This window comes from Columba livia, chromosome 15, assembly GCF_036013475.1.
Source record: "Columba livia isolate bColLiv1 breed racing homer chromosome 15, bColLiv1.pat.W.v2, whole genome shotgun sequence".
Lineage (NCBI taxonomy): Eukaryota > Metazoa > Chordata > Aves > Columbiformes > Columbidae > Columba > Columba livia.
Window position 1 is genome coordinate 16,666,116 of NC_088616.1, and position 20,281 is coordinate 16,686,396.

A 20,281-nucleotide genomic window follows, 5' to 3' on the forward strand; every position below is an offset into this window, starting at 1 on the left:
AATAATAATAAAGCGTTAGCGGAGCGGGGAATGGGGAATGGGGAATGTGCGCTGAGAGGCTGCGGAGCGGGAGCGCGGCTGCGTGCCCGCGCTGGGAGCGGCGATTCTGCTCCGTCATTGTCTGCGCCGGAGCGCCCGCAGCCCCTCGCAAGGTCAGCGCGGGGAGCCGTGTGCGCCGCGTCCTCAGAGGAACAGGCTTTGTTCTTAATCCCAGGTTTTGCGGGCTGTGATAATCCGTGAGCGCCCTGCGGGGTTATCCGCCCTCCCTTCTGTGGCCGTTAGCTGCGCAGGCGACGCTGTGACTGGGTGGCCTAATGGCTAATGGAGCCGGTGGCCCCGGGGCCGGGGCGGCTCCGGAGCCCAGAGGGTGCTGCTGGTGGTTTCCTGAGGTTGAGGGCAGGTTGGGGTACAGGACGAGCCACTCCAGTGGTCTTCAGGTGATCAGACAGGGGTGCTCCGGGCTGCTGACTTTATCTTTGGGAGGGGGCTTCCATGGATTCCATAGCTGTTACCAGGGCTTAAACATTCCTAGAGTGGGGCTGCAGGAGGAATGAGAAAAGTAATGTGATTCTGCCTACAGAAGCAGATTTCTACAGTCATCTCAGTGCTGACCACGCTGGCCCATTTTTCCCTGGATTAAGCAACATTATTTATTTCTACCAAAAATATTTCCCCCTCAGGCTCCATGTAGTACTGATCCCTCAGTGGGAGCCTCTGCAGAGCCGCGTGCTCCGCACCCCCCTGAAGCACATCCCTGCACTGCTTGGGTGTCACCATGTGTTGGACAAAGCGAAGTTGCTTTCCCAACAGGAATAAAAGACTGAGAAAAAAGAAAGAGCTGGCAGGGCTAAGTTCCTGTGCACTGCTCTGTACCTTCGTGGAGGAACAAGACTTGTGGTCCTGGCGGACCTCTAGGTACCATGGTTCAGACATGCAGCTCACCGGAGATGCAGCACTTTGGTTTCCAGGGAAGCCATTATGTCACCATGGATCCTTCAGGTACAGGTGTACTTATTCACAGCAAAACGTTTTGCTTTGGAGCCAGGAGCAAAGCTTTCCATCTTTTTCCGCTTTTTCACCAAGGTCAGCTCAGTCACAGGATGTGTCAGTCGGCTGTGGGGACAGTGACACGGGTTCCTCATGTGCTATTCCCTACCACCATTGCTCAATAGCAGATCTGCACGGTTCTGCTTGGGAAGCTGGGTTTGATGCATAAGTTAACTGCACCTCTATGCACTGAGCTGAAGTTCAGCTTATTTTAAGCTAGTTTCGCAAGTTGGCATTTTAGGTCCATTGGGAAGGGCCTGCAGTTTTGTTTCAACTGAGGAATCCACCGCTGCTGGAAGGGGATACGATACGTGATGGAGGTACAGCATGTGAAGACCACGTCTTTGGTTTGGGGTTGTTTTGCCTGCCTATGGCTGCAGCTTTTCTCCTGCTGAGCTTCTGGTGCTCTTAGGGAAGCCAGCTGAGCTGGATTATCAATCAAGCCCAAGGAGACAATAGGGGGCAGGTGGACGGTAAAGACTGGGCACGTGGAGGAGAGCAGCCAGAGCTCCACCATGGGTGAGTGTGTGCTTCTCTGTGTATTGTTTGCTTTGGCTTTTTAATGGGATTTTGCATCAGCTTCATGTGAGGGTGGATAATATGATACATTATCTATTTTGGCACTGCACAACAGGGTTTGTAGGTTACAGGTTGTAGCTACAGGGATATTTTTCCTAGTGTCTGACCTACTAAAGCTGAAGGCCATGGTGTCGGATGGGAGTGAGCCTTAGAGAGGCATGATGGGAAGTTGAAAACTATTTAAATGTGTTCTTTAAGTTAAAAGTCATTTGAATACATCTATTGCTCTGCAGTAACAGAACACTGTGTCAAAAATGTAATGAATCCGCATGTGAGAGTTATACAATGAAAGTGAGGTTAGGTTTGAAGTGTAGCATAAACAACTAAATGTAATTAACTCCATGATTTTCGAAAGGTGAAACGGCAGTGTCATGAAGAAATAACCGAGTCCTTGAAACTGTTTTTGTTGTTGTCGTCAGTATGACCTTTGGTGCCTATTGGCTATCTGGTTACGTATGGATTAATCTAAATTGTCTGCCTGTGAACTGAATCTCTCTGACTCTCTTCCACGAGCCTTTTGTTCCTTGAGTTTTATCCAAAGATGGGAGGCTGGTAGGTGCACCCTATTCCCCTCTGAACCGACCTTTGTGGACAAGCTTTGCCAGGACCAAAGTGCCTTAGAGATGTTAATATAGGAGAGCTGTCTTAACTCTCTTCACTCACCTTCCTCCTTTTTTGTGGGATTCAGAAGAACTGAGTCGTGCTTTTGAAAGATTGTACTTACTACTTTAGGGGAGCTTTTCTGTAGTGCGAGTAGCACCCATATGGTACTGAAGTCATGATGTTGGAAGAGCGTCACTAGCTGAAGAATCTCCTGTGGTGGTCAATGATGGACTTATGGCTCTTAGTCTGTAGTGGACAGCTTTACAGTGCCCATCAAGGGCAAGAGGTGCCTCACCCCAGTCTGTTAATTACACAGTTACACCTGGTTTTAGCAAGTCTGTCTAAATAAAGACCTATGTGGTCTTTCAATGCGCTGTTCTCAAATGCCACTTGTTCTCTGGTGACTTAGGATGAAGAGCGTTGGTAACTGGTTGTGGGCAGCAAGGGAAGGCCCTGCCGTGGGTCACCCTTGGGTCTCCCGTGGGTCACTTGGGCCAGTGCCATTCTCACACGGACAAGAGGATGATGGGAAAACACACGTTTTTGTAGTTGTTGACTGTTCAGCTTTTTCTTCACACAAGATTTAAATACAGACCCAGTGTGTATAGAGCCCCAGGGTCTTTGCAATAACGCCTGATTTGGGTAGTTTTGGGAGTTAGTTGTTTATTATTTTACTTTCCAAGGTCTTGGGCTCACTGAGAAAAATGTAAATATTTCTCCTTATCTAAACTCTGTCTTCATGTGGAATTTCAGTACATGGGCAACAGCTTTTCGTTTGTGCTGTATGTCGTATCAGAGTTACCATTGTAATTGCTAGCATTATGTAAACAAGGAAATAATTAGTTCTTAATGGAATATTATGACATTAATAAGTTATTGCATAAAGCTCATTTCAATAATTTCAATGAAATCAAGTCCCTTACATCAACTCCTTATGTTCTTTTTTGGCCATGGAATTAAACTGTGTTTTCTCTGTTTTCTTGGAAATATTTGAACGTTATTGGAAATTTTATATTGAATTACTACAGTCACAAGCCAAGATTGCTTTGGATCTAACAGGCTTTTTAATTCGATATTACAAATTAACGCCAAGCACTTTTCTTGCGTGCTCTACCTTGGCTTTTATTGAATAATACAATCAGGAATTCAGGAGCGGTTATTGTCGTATATCCTGGCATTTCTCCATTGTTTTGTGCATGAATTAATAGGTTATCTGCTGATGAAATCTGTGTAGCTGTTTATTTTCCCCATTTTTGTCTGCGTGCCTCGCTGAGCAGCAACAATGGTCAGTGTATGTGATAATGTATTCAGGTAAATAAATCAAGCATGGTTTGGGGTGAGTAAACATACCCAGCTATTATTTTCTGTTATAACCGTTTAGAGCCCTCTGAAGCGGAGCCTGAATGCAGCAGGGCAAGCTGAAAGCCAGGCCTGAGCGCACGCTTTCAATCAACGTAATATTTTTATTGTTACTTCTAATGGAAAAATGGGTTTTCCCTTCCGAAAAGCTCTGATGCTGGAGGTCCCGGGGGCATCACGTGCCGTGCTGGCCCTGGTGCTGCTGCCTGGGCTGCTCTTTGTTCTCCCTCCGAAGATTCATGTGCTGACCCAGTTTATCGGCGCCTTGTCTTGCTCACGCCAGCGACCTGATGGGTGCTGCATGTTAACCTCCCACACTGGGAAAATCTCATTCATGGCTAAGGAATACGCTTGATACCGAACAGAAGGCAACTCCACAAGCTTGACTTCATAGTCAACTTCTTACTGGCGTATGGAGGATCAGTGATACCTGTTTGAAGTGGTGTGTTTATATACATTTATTTTAAAATAAGCAAACTGATGTTATCTTGGTTGCCTTTCAGTCCAGAGTTTTGTTAGCTACATTATATTTTTTTGAACAAATTTTGACCAAATCTCCTTCCCCAAATCAAGCAGATAGCAAAAGCATTACGGGAAGGAATGGCTGCCCACACTAAGGTTGACTGGAGGGGCATTGAGCTGCAAGCTTGAGCTAAACAGTGATGGAATGAGGGGACATGTCACTGGCTTCGCCTGTACTGTCACCTCATCAGGGCTGGGCAAAGGAAATGAATTACCAGCCTCAACTGACTTCAGAAAGCCAAGACTTCCAGCTTCAGCCTTTTGTTTTGAGTGTTCCCACTTTATAATTTGGGATACAGTATCCTGGGGGGTCCAAAGACCCTGGGATTGCTTGAGAAACCTGTTGAAAGCAGAGAACTCATGAATATACTAAGGCAATGAAACAGAAGGCTTTTCCTTGCCTGTTTATTGCTACTCAGCTGTTGCGGCTGTGGATCAAGGGTTAGCTCCTCAGCTGGTATCAGCTGGCTTTGATTTCAATGAAATGCCATCTAATTATATCAGCTGAGGATCTGGTCCACAATGCTTCATTCTTCCATTGGCTGGAACAAAGAGCTGCCTGGCAATGCAAGAACAAAACCTGTTATTGTTGCTGGAGCAGCGCGATTGGCCTGCGGAGGGATCGCATTTGTTCTGGTCATTCAAGTGGAGCAGAAATCTTGCATTATACCAACAATTCAGAGGGGCTGAAAAGTTACCTTGTCGAGTGTGGGATGTCATAAAGAAAATTAACTGTTAGGATCTTGTGTTCTTATCTGTAAAATTATTATTTAAACCAAGTCAAAACAAATGATCTTGATGTGCATGCCATAAGAGCATGCGCTACTCAAGTTATTATAATTTCATCTTCCTATAATAAGTGATTCCTTTAAGAAGAATTGTTATCAACCTGTATTCCTTGTGGATTGAGTTCAGGTAGTAATGCATGAATCTTTTTTAAGTGTATAAAACATGGCTTGCTAAATTACACATAAAATCATTGTGCAGATTCATTGAAATCAATGGAGCTACATGATGTATGGCTGGAGAAAACGTGTCCTGATGCTAGAACAAGATGTAGTTGCACATGGGAGGCTCGTGCACACTGTGGTGTGCTGACACAGACCCACTTGAGTGCACCCGAGACGTGAATGCATGTACACGAGCAGTTTAATTGTATACAGAAGGAGCTCTTCTGCGAATTCTTCTTTTGTTGCTGTCTGATTTTGAGTTGTATGCATGTTTTGGCTTCTTAACTTGAGCTTTTTTTTCCTCTTGGCTGGCTAGATTTTCAATCAGATAATTTTAAAAAACCTGAGGAAGTCAGAGAGCGAACCACAAAGCCGTTTTAAGCATGCCACAGCCTGAAATAGGAATTAAAATACTCATAGAAACCCTCATGGGAGAGCCCCACAAGCAGGCAGTGGAACCTAATAGGCTGCAAATTACTGTGCCCCAGGGGCTCTCCCCAGCCTGGGTGCTCCCTGGCTATGTGAGGCTGGAAAGGTGCTTCAGTTCTGTTTCCCCATCTGATAGGAAGGATAACCTGGAGCGTTTTGAGATCTATTGATAAAAGGTACTACAAGAGAGAGAATCATATTTTAGGTCTCGGTTCCTTGGAGAATAATTCAGTCTGACTTTAATTCTACGAGAAACTCAGACTCTTAAGAATATTCTACAGTGAATGGTCTAAAGGCTGAGACTTTGGGTGAGTCCTTAGACTAAGAAGTTAGTCCTTAAACTAAGAAGTTTCCTTACATGCCCAGTGGCAGCACAGTGTGACTGAAGGGCAGTAAGTCTCTGTAGAGAGAGAGGGGCTGTGAAAGCCCCTTGCACCTCCTCTCTTCCCCAGCCCCCTCTGTTTGCGTTCTCTACTGTGGATTTTGTTTCATCCTGTCCTGAGAGTGTTTTCCTGAACACTGTTTGGACACAGTTGTAGATCTACTTCTGGTGAATTGATAGTAAAGACATTTAAAGATTTGACTGCAGATGATTCCTGTGCTAATAGTTATCACTTAAAACAATCCCTCTGTTCCTGACAGTTGCTGATGTTTCTGTCTATCAAGCCATGACATAAAACTCCCTGCAAGCTTGGAGAGAAGCACATGAAAGGCAGGTGCTCACGAAGGGTGCTCAGTCCTCCAGCAACACTTTTTGTTTCCCACCTTATGAATCACTGCTCAGTAGGTCATAGCAAAAACATAATCAGGTAAAAAATGAAGTTAAAATGTACCCTCAGTGTTCTTAGTTCCTAATATTTTTTTTTTTTAAATATCTGTTAGCTTGTTGTGAGATTCCTTTCTAACAAATTGCCCGTTTCCATGTGGTTTGGGCTCCTCCTTGCCTGATTCTACCAAGGCAGCAGCTCTGATCGCAGCCTGCACGGTTCCTGCTGCACACCCTTGATGTCTGGATTAAACCATTCTGAGTTAAGCTGGGCCCAGGGCTGGCTTGGCCTTTCCCTTGGTGAAGATGAGGGCAGTCTGCTGTTGACTTGCCAAGGGAGGTTGTGAGCGCCTCTTTCCTCCCTTCCCATTGGCAAGATGGGGCTTGCAGGAATAGTTCTGGTGTCAGTGGTTTCCACTCTTTTGGTCCTCAGTTTGTCTTTGTTTCCCTAAGGGTTTTTTCACACTGTCTCGCTTTCTTGGGTTGTTCTATTGATGTGTTGCAAGAGTAAACTACAGCAATTAAATGGGGTTATTCTGCATTTGCTGTTGAAGGTGGGAGGATGTGTGCAGCCCTCATGGCAAAGCAACCATGCTGTCACGAGAGGGAGATGATCTACAAGTATGGAAGTGTGTCAGGGTGCTGGGGACATGTTTGTTTTCTGGCTCTTTTATTTCTTGTCAGCTCTTGGGCTTCTCCAAGGGATGGGCTCAAACACTTGAGGCAGCTTAGGTGCCTGAGCTGGAAGCGTAATTGCCATAGACCCCCTTGTAAGTCAGATGTAATTGCCTTTGGGGTTGTCATTCAGTTGAGAGAGACCAGCACAGATTTCCATATATAGGTTGGAGTAATAAGGCTTGATTTATCTGCTCTGTCTCTTCAGAGGGTGAATGCTTTTTCTGTGTTTGTACAATGCCTACAGCAAGAGAGCAGAGTCCTCGGGTGGAATGCAGGTTGGAAGAAGGGTGGGAATAATATATATGCGCAGAGCCTGTAATCCAGTGGTGAAGGCAGTTGCTCACTCACCTTCTCTGCTGGAAGATACAAACTTTGGGCAGTTGCCAGGAGATGTGTCAAGGTTCTAACTCTCGGGTGGGCTGCGAACGTGAATGTCAGACATGCAAAGCGAGAGTGGTTTCAAGTGCAGCCTTTCTCTGTCTCTGGTTCTTTGAAGATTGAGGTGACTTCAAAAGAAGAAAGGGGGGAAAAAAAAACGTTTCCATGGAAATTTTTGAAACCAAAGTAGTGCACATTAGCATGTGCTTTGTTCTGTGTTCTTCACAGCTGATAGAAGTCGTGGTGTAAATGGATCTAACTGCTGAGTGACCTTTGGCAAAACCAAATAGGAAGTCTCTGTTGTTGTCAGTGACAGTGGCTTCTTTTTTCCAAGGTAACAAGTCTCATTCAGTGGAGTGATTCACTGGTTTTAACTGAAACTTTGAGGCAGGGACATGATGACAAGATAGAGATTGCAGCGAGTAACAAGGCTCAGTCAATTATTGACTAGCCCATCGCAGCGCCTCTGTTTTCTTTGCTGACAAAATATCACGACCTTTGTATACCGAGCTGAGCCTGCAGGAACCAAGCGTTGACCATTCCCGTGTCACTGTGAGAAATGAACCGTTTCTTGTTATAAAGTGAATTGGATTCTCTCCTTGCAAAGCTCTTGCTATTATCTTTTAGATTAGTGTTCTGTACATGGCTGTCTGCAGTGATTTCTGTCCTTTCTCCTGGGAAAACATGCAGAACAGGTACAAGGCAGTGCAGCAGCTGTTGTCCTGCAAATATTTCGGAAGCTCAAGTGAATTGGCTGGAGCAGGGCTGGGGTGACCAGGATTTCAGCTGGGACCCTGGAGGTGGCTCCTTCTTCAAATGGCAGATCTGCTCTTTCTACTGGAGCAAATGGTTTTGAGAGTGCGAGGAGTTTGTAGCAGCAGTGTCTGCAAAGCTCCGCTGTGCTTGTGCTTTGCTGTATGAAACGATGCATCTCACCCTCTCCTTTCCAGCTGTCTTCAAATACCCTTTGAAAGGTACCCAGATTGTACCCTTCAAGCAGGTTAGTCAGGCACAGGGCATGGGTTTTCCTGCGCCTTTTGCATAGGTGTCAGCCCTTTCAGCTCCAGTGTAGACAGAAACCTCTGACAAAGGGCTAATGCAGCAAGGTTCCTGGTATCCGATTGCTGCTGTGCTACAGAGGACAAGCCAGCAAGAAAAATAGTAATTGCATGAAGAGAAAAGTAGCAGCAAATCCAAAAAATGCTTCAAAGACAGCACTGAAACTGGGAGCGTTTCTGGGGTGGTGGTGGTGTGTGTTTTTTGTTTTAAAGCTTTTGGGAAGAAACATTAAAAGGATAAACATCAAAGGAAGAACAAAAGGAAATAAGGACAAATAAATTAAAAGACAAAGTTGTGAAGCAAAAGAACAAAATGTCTTGTACAGCACTGAAAATGAAGGACTTGAAGTGATGGAACAAGGGAGTAACGGTATGAGATGCAGCTTTGAGTATCACTTCTGTAGGTGCTCGCAGCATCAATGTGAACACTTGCTTTAGACTTTCTACTTTATCTTTTATTTTCTTGTTCCTTAACCCAGAGAAGGTAATTGTAGGTTTCTCCTATAATAATTACAGGTAGGCTGTGCCTTCGATCTCTAGTCTCTAGGGATAACACAGAAATAGCACCGGGTAATCACGAGCTGCTGGGATGTTTTGCTTGGTACCACAGTGGTGGGGGGTGCGGAGCGTTGGGATGCGCTTGAGTCCGGGTGGGACTTGGTGGGTGAAGGCTGAGGGAGGATGGGGAGACTCCCCAGGGGGCCTTAGGTGGAGCTCTGGCTGGAGGTGGCAGGTGGGACACACATTGAGGGGTGCAGAAGAACGTATGAAGTACCACTGTCATTAAAGTCTATAGGATTATTTATGCGCTAAGGAAGATGCATTTCCCAGCCTCTGGCACATAGCTGTAACTTGAAATCTTGATGCGGAGATCAGCATATAAATTAGGGCCAAAAGGTCCTGCTGCGCAGCTGCTCCGGCCGTGCTCCCCCGCCCTGGTGCTCAGGGCGCGGTGCGGGCCGAGGCGGCTGCGCTGGGTGCTTGCGGCAGATGCCCAAGCACGCTCCAGGGTGGACCCATTACAGAGGCAGCACAAAAGTCACGGGGCTTAATTGCTCTATTTCCCACCTGTTTTTGTATTATAAACCTCTGGCAAAATGTGAGTGAAATGGCCGATGGATCTCATGAGTCCAGCCAGACCCAAACTGTTTTGCTTATAAAGGACTTCAAAGAAACCAGCTGAACCCCCCCATACCTGCTCTAGCATTATATTTTCAGAAAGGAGACATTGGTGTTGCTGCAAAACAGTTCAGGGGGAGTGAGGATGCTGGAAGGCACTGAAATGAAAATAGCTTTACCCCAGAGGGAAATATTGACAGTTTGTATGCCCCTGTAGCCTCTTTTCTTCCATTAAATTTATAGAGGCTGTGTTCTGATGCAGCAGCGCTTTCTCATCTGCTCCTTCATTGCAGTGGCAGCAAGAAATGGGTGAAGACTGCAAACATGCTCCTGTTTGTACCCCACAGTAAGTGCCATCTAAAGCAATTTAGTTCTTTTGCTTACTGGCACCTGACAGCCGGCAGAGCTGAGAAACAAACAGCAGAAAAGGGGACTGAGGAGAAAAAGGACCGAGGCTTGGAGAGGTGAGAGACACAGCGGTGACAACCGCTTCTCAAGTCCTTTAATAGAAAGGTCTGTGGAAAATTTTCTGCTGTTGTTTGCTCTGCAGACCCCGGTGTTGAGAGGGCAGGTGGTGACTCTGCTGATCCTCCAGAACTGCTCTTCTCCTGTCTTGGGGGGGCTAATGCCAGCGGTGGGAAAACTTGCCCTGGGTGCTGAATGTGCGCATTTGCATTCTTGAAACCCCAGCTGAACTTCTATTTATTCTTTGAGTCATGATTCTTGAGAAAAAATAAGTAGGGATCATAGTTGTGGAGAAAAGCAGCAGAAACAGCGTTCTGGCACATCCATATGCAAGCCATATTTCTCCAGCAGTGGTTTCCCATGGAAGTTTAACCTCTGAAGAGCACTGAAGTTCAACTGAACTTTAGGTTTTATAACATAAGATGGTATTGTCAGTCTGGCAATCATAGAGTGGTAATACAATATGAAATAAATGGTACACCCACGTTTAGAACAAAGACCCAAGGAGCTCTACCCAGAGCCTGCATTAATGCTGCCATCCCTCTGTGACTATGGCCATGCCATTTAATTTCATTGCATCATCTGAAAATGGGGGAGAAATTAGTACCATATGCAGCCAGCATATAAAGGCCAGGAGAATAAATCACAGTGAGAGAAGATCATATTGTCCTCAAAGGGGACAAATTAGAGACTGTGCACATCTGGATCAACTGTGCGTTCTTATCTGCCCGGTGGGTGTGTGGGTAGATGGTGCTTGTCTTGCATGGGTGACGGAACCCACTGGCATCGGTGTCATGGTCATCACCAAGGTAGATGAGCCTCATCACTCACTCTGAGGGCTGTGCCCTGGTTGCAATGGGCTGGGACCCACGCGTGCTGGGGGCTGGGGTGGCCTGGCCAGCCAGATGTGCCTTTGCTAATAATAACAGGAATTGCCTTTTGAGCAAAGCTCCATCTGGGTTGCTTGCGTAAGCTGCAGGGTTCAGCTCGTCTTCTCCTGGACAGGTTATGTAATTGCATCAGAAATCAAATGGATCATTTGGATTTTACCTTTTCTGAACATCTGGCTGTTTGTGCTTTAGGCCGGCTGGTTTTATAAGATTCCTGGTTAGAAAGAGGTCTGTGTGTATGCAGGCATGGAAGACAAGTGCTGAAAGTTTGCCAAGCCTATGACCTTGGAGTTAATTTTAAAATCCAAGTGAATATCTTTGTTTTCTCCATCCAGCTCGAAGTTTCCCCATGAGCACTGTTGTGGTGCATTGACCTCTCTTGCCCTAATTCAGGTCTTGTTGAAGAGGGTCCCTCTTTCCTCTAGTCCTGCATTGTCAGCTTTGAAACGGGCAGAGAGCACTGGAGCCCTGCTGGGGGCCAAGGGGTGACATGGAGCTGGTGGCATCTGCAAAGCGTCCAGGTGACTTCGGTAGGCTTTGGGGTGAGCTCAGGAAAGGCACAGTGATGGCCTTGCAGTGTTTAATTTCCTCCCTTTGCTATCTCAGATAATCGGAACCTGCTGACCGTTGGTACGCACTGACCATCTTCTGGTTTCCACCAGGGAAGCAAAACCCAGGGCAAGTTTTGCTGGAGAATTGTCAAAGAAGTGCTTGCAGCTTTTAATTTGCTTGACTTACTGGCGGAGGTCCCTGTTGGCAGGTATTTCAGCAGCTCTTTGTTGTTGGAGGCTTTTCTCAATGTGTGTTTGTTAAAGCTGTGTTCAAGGTATCTGATACACCCTGATCTATGTCCCTTTTGCAGCCAGCTTCAGGATCCCCTTCTCGAGTAAGTGAGGTTGATGGCGTTGTATGTCACACAAAGGTTTCACAACCTTGTTGTTAATGGTTTTTCAGCCTGGGGACTTCAAGGAAATAATATAAGTACGATAGCCTGTTCCTTCAAAGCACCCCCAGCATTTTAAACTGCATTTCTAATTATTATGGCAGATAACAAATACAATACATGCACCCATGCGCATAAACCAGCATTATTTTGTGCTTAGTCCATGTGTCTCCTGCAGAAAACTGGATGACAGCCAGATCAGTAAACGACTCTGATTTTTAATGGAAATCAAAACATAACAGATGTACTGTATACTGAAAAGAGTTAAAAATAACCATTTGTGATCTTTATGCTTGATTTAACCAAAATACATAATATACAGAGCAGTGGTTGTTTAGCGTATGGCGACTTTAACATTAATAATTACCTCCCCTGTTTCGGAGAGGTTGCCAGGTTTATGCAGGGGGGCCTTGAAGTTACTGACAAGTTTTCTGGACAGGATTTTGAACGTTTTTAAACACTCCCTCCGTGTTCAAACCCTCTGGCTGCTGTGAGCTCTGAAAAATCTTCATGACCACCCGCATGTTACAGTAAATTTTGTGCAAAGATGTGCCAATGGCTAATAGAAGTTAGTGGGCACCCCTGCACTGTGGGGAGCGGGGTATCTTTATCTGGTTTGCATCTGGGTAAATTGAGAAATCAATTTTGAGTCACACAGCAAACTTTGCAATACCGGTGCCTGTTTCTTATGGCTGGTACCAATTCCTTCCCATTACAAGTCAGAATAACTAGTTCAGCATTCCATGGCGGATTGGCTGCATCTGGTGAAACTGGATTAATTCCAACACGCTGCATAACTCCAGGCCGACTGCAATCCTGGTGAGAGGAGGAGTGTCTTTGAGTTCAAGTGCTATCCCAATGTGTACATCGTCAGTGTGCTCGGCCCCATTGCAGCTGTCAGACGGCTCGGGAGACTCTGTGTAAATCACTTTGACAATGCACATTTGGAAGCTGGTGGAAAGAAACATTTTCTTCCTTTTTGGATGCTGTAAAGTGGAAGAGCTGCATTTCCACATTGTGCTTATGCTTTAGTGCACAACAGGTTTAAATAGTCTACATGTAAGACACTCTGTGTAGCTTCAGAAATAAGTTTTAGGGAAGAGTTAACCAAACTACCTGAAAGGCTGTTATTTTGAGAGGAATTCTGCCTATTTTTGCCAACTTCCGGATAGTACATTTTGATTCAATATTTCTGTTTAAAAAAGAAAGTTGTTTTCTTAGAGTGCTAAAAAAACCCCTTTGAAACACCACAAGACTGTAGCGATGAGTTATGCTGGAGAAACCAATGTGACATCTTTGATTTGTCTGGCGTCCTGGCCAGGCGCCTGATTGAGCAGCACCCAGTAGTGCAGCAGGGCGAGTCGTGGCTTCCTCGGTGTGATGGCCACGCGGTGCGGAACCCGGGCTGCAGGAGCCTGAACCTCCTCCTGCCTGCTGCTCGTCCCTTCCGCTCGCTTTGCCCACACCGTGTGCTCTGCAGGAGAGCTGCGCCTCGGTGGCGGCTCCAGCCCTGCTCCCAGCACATAGGACTAACCACTACGTTTTGAGTTAATAACCCAAAGTCCTTTCAGTGGGACAGGCACAAAGGAGAAAAATGTGGTTGGATTATTTTGCAGCTCAAATGTTCTTGGGATTGGTTTTTGTTTGGTTTGGTGTGTGGTTTTTCTTCTTTCACAAACACAGCCTTGTTAAGACCACCGTTGTCGAGTTGAAGGACTTGATATGGGACCCGAGTGAATGCTGAGAGACAGTCTTGTTGACATTTTAAAATTGCTTTTTCCTTGAATAGATGTTGATATCTTTATATTTGTCTTGCCCACGCATTTTAGAGGGTGGTTGGTACATATGGTGCAGGTACAAAGGGCGACTGGGAAGCGCGCACACCCCGTCGGGTCTGGCACCATGGATGCCGCAGTCGCAGAAGGGTACAGGTGACTCTGTTATTGGTGAGATGTGAAGGAGCACCAGCAATCTGGAGTTTCACAGTTGCTACTGTGTCCAAATTCATGTGCATTTCACAGCCTTCATCAAGGAGCACTAATTTTTAGCTGTTTTGTAAGTGCATACAAGGGCTCGAATTCTCAAAGGGTCTCTTCAAAAGACAAAGTCCTTTACAAAAGACAAAGTTCTTTCCAAAGTTGCTGCCAAGTTAAGATTTCTTCAGAAAGAGCCGTTTCAAGTTGGTCTTGAAATTTTGAGTCTTCTAAGTCACTGCATGAGACCATTACCTGCTTCAGGCTCCCGATGGAAGCCAGAATGCTAGAAATTGAATATGACTTCCCCCATGCATGGGCACCTACATTTCTTTAGATCGTGCAAGGAGAGGAATCCTATTTGCAAACGTATGAACTTAACTGTGTTGATACGTTAAATATTCTGTATTTGAATTCTTTCCACGTCTGTGCTACAGGATGATTGCAGCACAGGCACTACGGGAGCAGGAGCGGAGATGCTGCAGATCTGGGGGGTTTTGCTTCCTTCGGCTGCTGTGAGGGTGTTCAGTGTTCGTATTGGCTTTAGGTGTTGCGAAAAAGTGTTTCCTGAGCTCTTAACGTAACTCTTAACTGTCTAAATTCACTTCCCGCAGAAGGCACAGGAGAATGTGGTTGCATTTCTGAAGTCATAGTCCAATTTCAGAGAGCTACTACACAAATATTGCTACTGCAAAGTCCAACTACGTGACCCTCCCCACCACCTTCTTCATATGTCCCTATTTGATAGGGAAATGTGACTTTCAGACATTGTCTATTCAGCAGCTATGGATGAAGTATGATTTTCTGGCTGTGACCATGGAACAACACAATGACAAAAGATGTTACAAACTCCCCTTGCGTTTCTGGAAATTTCTTCATGTCTTTCCTAATTACCGCTCTGGTTGCTATATGTTGATTCTAGCTTGTGGCTCAGCCCTGCCCTTGTTTCATGCTTGAATAAAGCAAAGGGCTCGCTCATCTGAGTGGGGTCGCACAGATGTGGGGACAGTGGTGCTCGCTGTCACTGCTAACACAGCTCTCAGCCGCCCTTGCTCACTAACGGCATTAACTAAGCTCAATAGTCTGACAGGTTCCCAGACGTGTCATTTCTTTCCCTTTCATAACTGTGTTTATAGGAATCCTCTGTGGTGAGGTTAATTCTACATCCATGCTGAATTAGTGTGGTTTTTGTGTTTTCATGCAGCTGTCTGTTTCAGAACTACAATGTCACTGTTCAGGAGCTTATATAGAGGTGAGACTACCAAAGCTAATGGGTCATTGTGTATACTCTTCCTTTGCTTGGAAGTTGAATAATAAGTTGGATATGCAAGGAGTATCATTCTTTGGGTTATGGAGATGCTGGGCTTGTCCATTACGCGATCTGCCGTCTCCGGGTGCTGCAGCACCAATGGTGTTTCTCATGCACCCCCAGTTCTGGTGTCGTTCCACAGCTGCATGAAGTTCCAAAGCACAAATAAAAACACTTTCTCAGAGTCCACGCTAAGAGGGGATAACAGCAGTTAATAGAACACACTTGGTATGAAAGACAAGTCAGTTGTGTGGAAAGCCTGTGTAATCATCTAGGGAGAGTGACCAAATGGATTGTCTCAATGAGAGCATGTTGCATGGGAAGCTTAGAGCTGCTGAGGAAGGGCTTATAGGGGAGGTGGGGAATGGTGCATCAAACCCAGCAGATGCTTCGCGCTCTGGGGCAGCGCAAACAAACCCCATCCCGCTCCCTGTGCTTGTAGTAGCTGCCTTGGAGGGAGGGGGCCAATCTAAATGCTGCCTTACTTTGAGTTTTGTCAATTAAAGACTGATGCAATTAGATGAAGCCATTCCTCTGTCTACTTGACACTGCAAGATGCTGAGCAGACTGGCCATGATCCAACAAAGCACTTAAGTGATTCCATTAGCTTAAATGGCACTACCTGAATGCTTAAAATTAAGCACGCACTTAAGTGCTTTGCTGGGTTGGTGCCAGTGTGTGCAATGGGTGGCGAGATCAGATTCATAGTGATCACCCGTCTTGCTTTAGTAGGTTTGTATGGTTTCATTTATTGTCTCTTCTGGCCTGCTCTTCAAGTTGTGATTTTGATAAAAATAAGTGGTGACACTAAATAAATCGCCCCCTAAAAGTGCTTCTCTCACAGAATTTTTACAATGTGCACTATCGAACTGATCACTCAGTAAAGCCGAACTGAGCCGTTCCAGGTTACAACACTGGAGTGTCTGAGGCCCTGAAATACAGAGGCTGATGCTTCGTAACCTGTGAATGCTGTTTGGGATCAGCTGAAAAATATCATTTGAAATGGCTGATGTTCTTGGCTGAACGAAGGCCACATAGCCAGATGCCTAATGACATTCTTAGATGAAATGGAGCTATATTCCATGTATAAATGTGGTAAAACTGTATCATAAAATAGGATTATTATTACTTGGTTTATATACTGTTGTTAAAGCCCAAAGGCACTGTTAATGCAGAAGTAAGCATGTCCACCAAGCCTGGGAAGTTAGAGGTCACACAGGTGCAAAGGTCCATGGAGAAATTTGAAATTATTTACCCGAAATTAAAGAAAATGGGTTTGGAAGGAACCTCAGGAGGTCATTTAGTTCATCTGCCTCTCTGAAGCGCCAGCACCACGTATTCCCTGGTTTCCCCCAGCTACCTGTTCCAGGGCATAGCGGTCTTTACCATTAGAAAGTATTTCCTGATGTCAGAATTGAATTTCCCTTGCTGTAATTTTCTCTCATTATTTCATGTCTAACCTACAGCACACACGAAGAACAGATTGTTCCCTTCCCATCGGCAGCCTCGTTGCAGCAGCGTCGGGGCGGCGCTGAGCTCCTGCGTCTCCCTCACTGAAGATTTTTTGCAAGTCTTCCCATTTTGCTCATTTCCGTCCCTCTGGGATGTCTCCTTGGACAACCAGCTGTGAGGGACTGGGAAGGAGCGAGACTGTGCTCCTGGGCTGTGCGCAACCAGGTCTGGTGGGTAGAGGAACTCTTGCCTCTGCCTTGCCGTATCTCATCAGAGCGTATCGGTGCCAAGTCCCAGTGTGCAAGCCCGTGCGTGTGGCTTTATTGAGATGGCGCTTTTTATTAAAGAAGAATTTAATTCTCAACTGACTAATTTATTTTAGGTAGCAGTGAGTGATGGAGACAGAGCCGCAGTGGGACGCAGCTGTTGCAGGAAGGTCTGCGCTTTCCCGGGGAGGCGGCTGGTGGGTTTGTTCTTCTCTTTCCGTGTAGCTGACTCCCTGCTCACAAAGGAGCCTCAGTGCCGATGCTGAGCTCCGCTTCTGTTGGTCGGGAGGCTGAGACTGGTGCTGTTTCTGCAAGCCTGGGCTGGTCAGCCCTTCAGGAGACACCAGGAAGGGAGAGCAGCTCCCCGAAGTCCTCTCTGCTGCTTTAGCTCTGATCCAAGAGAGCCTATTTCAGGCTTGGAATGTTTGTTGCATTCCAGTGATTGATTTTTACTTTTCTATGAAAGATCAGAGGTTCTTTTACCAGCTTGTCGCACTTGGTAGCCCTATCTCAGCATTTGGACACCCTTTAGATGCAGAGTTTTCCTCAACTGGTGCTACCGGTATTGAAAACAACCTTTTTCAGGAACATCCCGGAGAACACCAGGAATTCGGAGGGCAGCTCTTGCATTGCACACATTTACTGAGCAGCCATTCCCTACATATGCGTGTGAGCTGCTCTTTTACTCTTCTGAAGCACCTCGGGAGAGCTGTGCCGCGCCGGGCGCTGCTTTCCTTGCAGCTTCGGTAACGCCGTCGCGTTGACAGATGATCCTCACGTGGGTGCAAAGCCGGTTCTATTTACACTCTCCCAGAAGGCTCAGTGCAGTTGTCACAACTTGTCAGCAGTCAGGACCGAACAGTTTGCGGTCAGTGTAAAGATATTTGCCTGTTACAGAACTTGGCATGTTTAAAAAGGAGCTGGGTGACTGTGATTATGAAGATGTAATCAAGTGTATTAAGGTGACTATTTTCTTCGCCATTAATAATGAGAAACCTGGCAATATAATCTTCCCTTCATTCTCTTGTTTCACTTTTGTGGTGAGAGATGAAATGGAAGCAATCAGGAGCTCCGGGAGCGTTTTTGCACTGTGTATTCTTGTTGTCATGAAAATCATGAAATAACTCCTTCTGTCGTGTAATTGGAGTTAAACTTTCCTGGAGCAAATCTTCCCTCTATCACAGCTCCCAAGCGTCCCAGTAAACAAGAATTACGTTCTTAATTCATCGAGGTGCTTGAGAGTACCCTCCCTCCCAGCTCACCTGCAATATGTACTCTTCCTTCTTGGGCAGTCTGCTCTGCTTGTAGTTTCTTCCTATATGGTATATTTATTTGTTTACTAAAGCTGAAGTAATTTTAAATCCTCCCAAAGAGTTAAGCGATTAGGAAATGATGGGCTATAGCATAATTTTAGATCATGTTTAGTGTCTTAAATGCTTTTCCACTGCAGCAGGTTAAATAGTCACCAGCCTTTACCTTATAAAGCCTCATTTAAACTTAATACTCCAAGGTAAACGTTGCAGAAATTACCGTTTAACACTTGTGTTTGACAAGGGCTTACGATGTTTTCTCAGCTGAGGAAAATGAGGAACCCTGAGCTGAAATGGTTGAATTCCATTATCTTTGATTCTGCTCTTTTTTAAAACTGATCTTTTTGCCGGTTTTCTAATGACTCCCTTGAGTTTGTGAACCTTTGTAATTATACCATTTAATTTTTCATCTCTCTCTTAAATCAATTTATGTAGTTAGATTCAAGACAACTTCTTCACATTCTAGATTAAGCACTGTTCCCACTAGAACCTGGGGTTCTAATTAGACCTCCAAGGTTGAGGTCCTCTGATGGGCTTTTCCAACGCTGCTCCTAGGCTGAGCTGACTGTAATAACACAGGCTGGCACCTTCCACCGGGAGACCTCAGAGTAATTCAGTCAAGTGGAAGGACACTTTTGTTCTCACTTTCCAAAGCGATAAAGTGAACAAAAGGGAGGTGAAATGACCTATGGGAAGATAACAGAGGGTAATCCAAAAGTCCTCATGGTGAATGGCAAGATCCCGTTCACCTCAATGGTTTTGGACATAGTCTTCTGAATTGGGGCAAATGAAACTCAGTGAGTTTATTTTTAGAGGAGGGTATGTACAAACCTTTTCTTCTAACTTAATTTGGCTGCTTTTCACACTGCTTATGTATGTTCAGGTGCTCAGCCAGGCAAGGTGAGCTTGCTCGAAATATAGACCCACCTTCTGTGTTCTGGGTGAATGAGATCCGAGTCTTGCCTTCTTTTCTAGTTGGTTAGAAACAGAAGAATGAGAAGGAATCTGGAGCTTTGAGGTGGTGTGGGCTTTGACCTCTGAAACAACTAATTCTATGAACCACAGCTGAAAAGGAGGGAATAAGAATGTCATGATTAAGATGTGAGGAAAATTCAGGTGATGAAGTGAATGATGGTTTTTTGAAGTCATTTTTCACTGACTTCAGGGAAATCCTGGATTGGGCTGCAGGATGTTTTCAAACACAGATATACAAATGGTTTGCTGGGAATCAGACCTGCAAACTGGAACCTCTCCCCACTTCATGTCACAAGGCAACTGTGAAACCCAGTTCCACAAACAAGAAGTCTAAAATAAGGTATTTTCATTGTCATGTGGAGCCCTACAACCCATGAAGCCAAGATTAAGAATATCTTGTGCTACACCACTAGGGATGGGGACGATTTGCTGGCAGATTACGTCACTTCATGCTGTTTATTATCACAGTTAGTTGCATCTTCACAGTTATTAAGCTTCACTTCCAGCCAGCAGGTGTCTTTAGAAACATGAATGGGACCCACAAGCCTCCTTATGGGAATAAATTTTGGTTCACTAAGTGGTAGAGATGTTAGATCTTGCATGTTTTGAAGGCTGTTGTTGTGAGAGCTCGTGTGCCCTGGTAGAATAATGTAACACGGGGTGCCCTGATGCGTTAGCCCTGAATCTTCCTGCTGGTGTCAGAGTAATCGCCCTCAGCTCCTTCTCTGCTTTGTCTCTCCCAGTCCACGTCTTTCCTCCTGGCTCCTGGGTGATGAGGCTTGTGAGCACAGGGCACAAAGACATTTTATAGCACCTGCTTTTGACTGTTATTTCTCAATTGCCTCCGAGTACGTGTTGTGGAGACGGTGAGAAGAGCTGGAAAAAATATGGATGATGAAATTTTATCAGCCCTTCTCCGGAGGGCTGCACAGAAGTCGTGTCCTCCTTTCAGTGCTGCACTAGGGGAAGGGGTTTTGCCCAGGCTTTTTCTCCTTTATTCTTTTTCCTCTCCCTAAGAAACCCCCAAACTGCCAGCTCTGCCTCTGATAGAGGGGCAAGAGAAAAGTGCTTGTTAGTAATGGCTGCATAGAAAATCAGCAGTAGCACTGCAAGGATGAATTTATCTTCCAGCTCTTCTGGTTGTACTTTAGTCATACTTTGTCAACCAGACAATGCTCATCACTTACATATAAAACCCTTCCAGAGAATA

The 20,281-nt window shown here is 45.5% G+C and overlaps 1 long non-coding RNA gene across 1 annotated transcript in view; it reads left to right on the plus strand.

The window, feature by feature from the left end:
- The first annotated feature begins 86 nt into the window (after positions 1-86).
- LOC102094206 (uncharacterized) overlaps positions 87-20,281 on the plus strand; it is a 147,828-nt gene continuing 127,633 nt past the window's right edge. The window contains exon 1 of the long non-coding RNA XR_010466427.1: positions 87-1,566. This is a non-coding gene — a long non-coding RNA (uncharacterized LOC102094206). The remainder of the gene's footprint in view (positions 1,567-20,281) is intronic.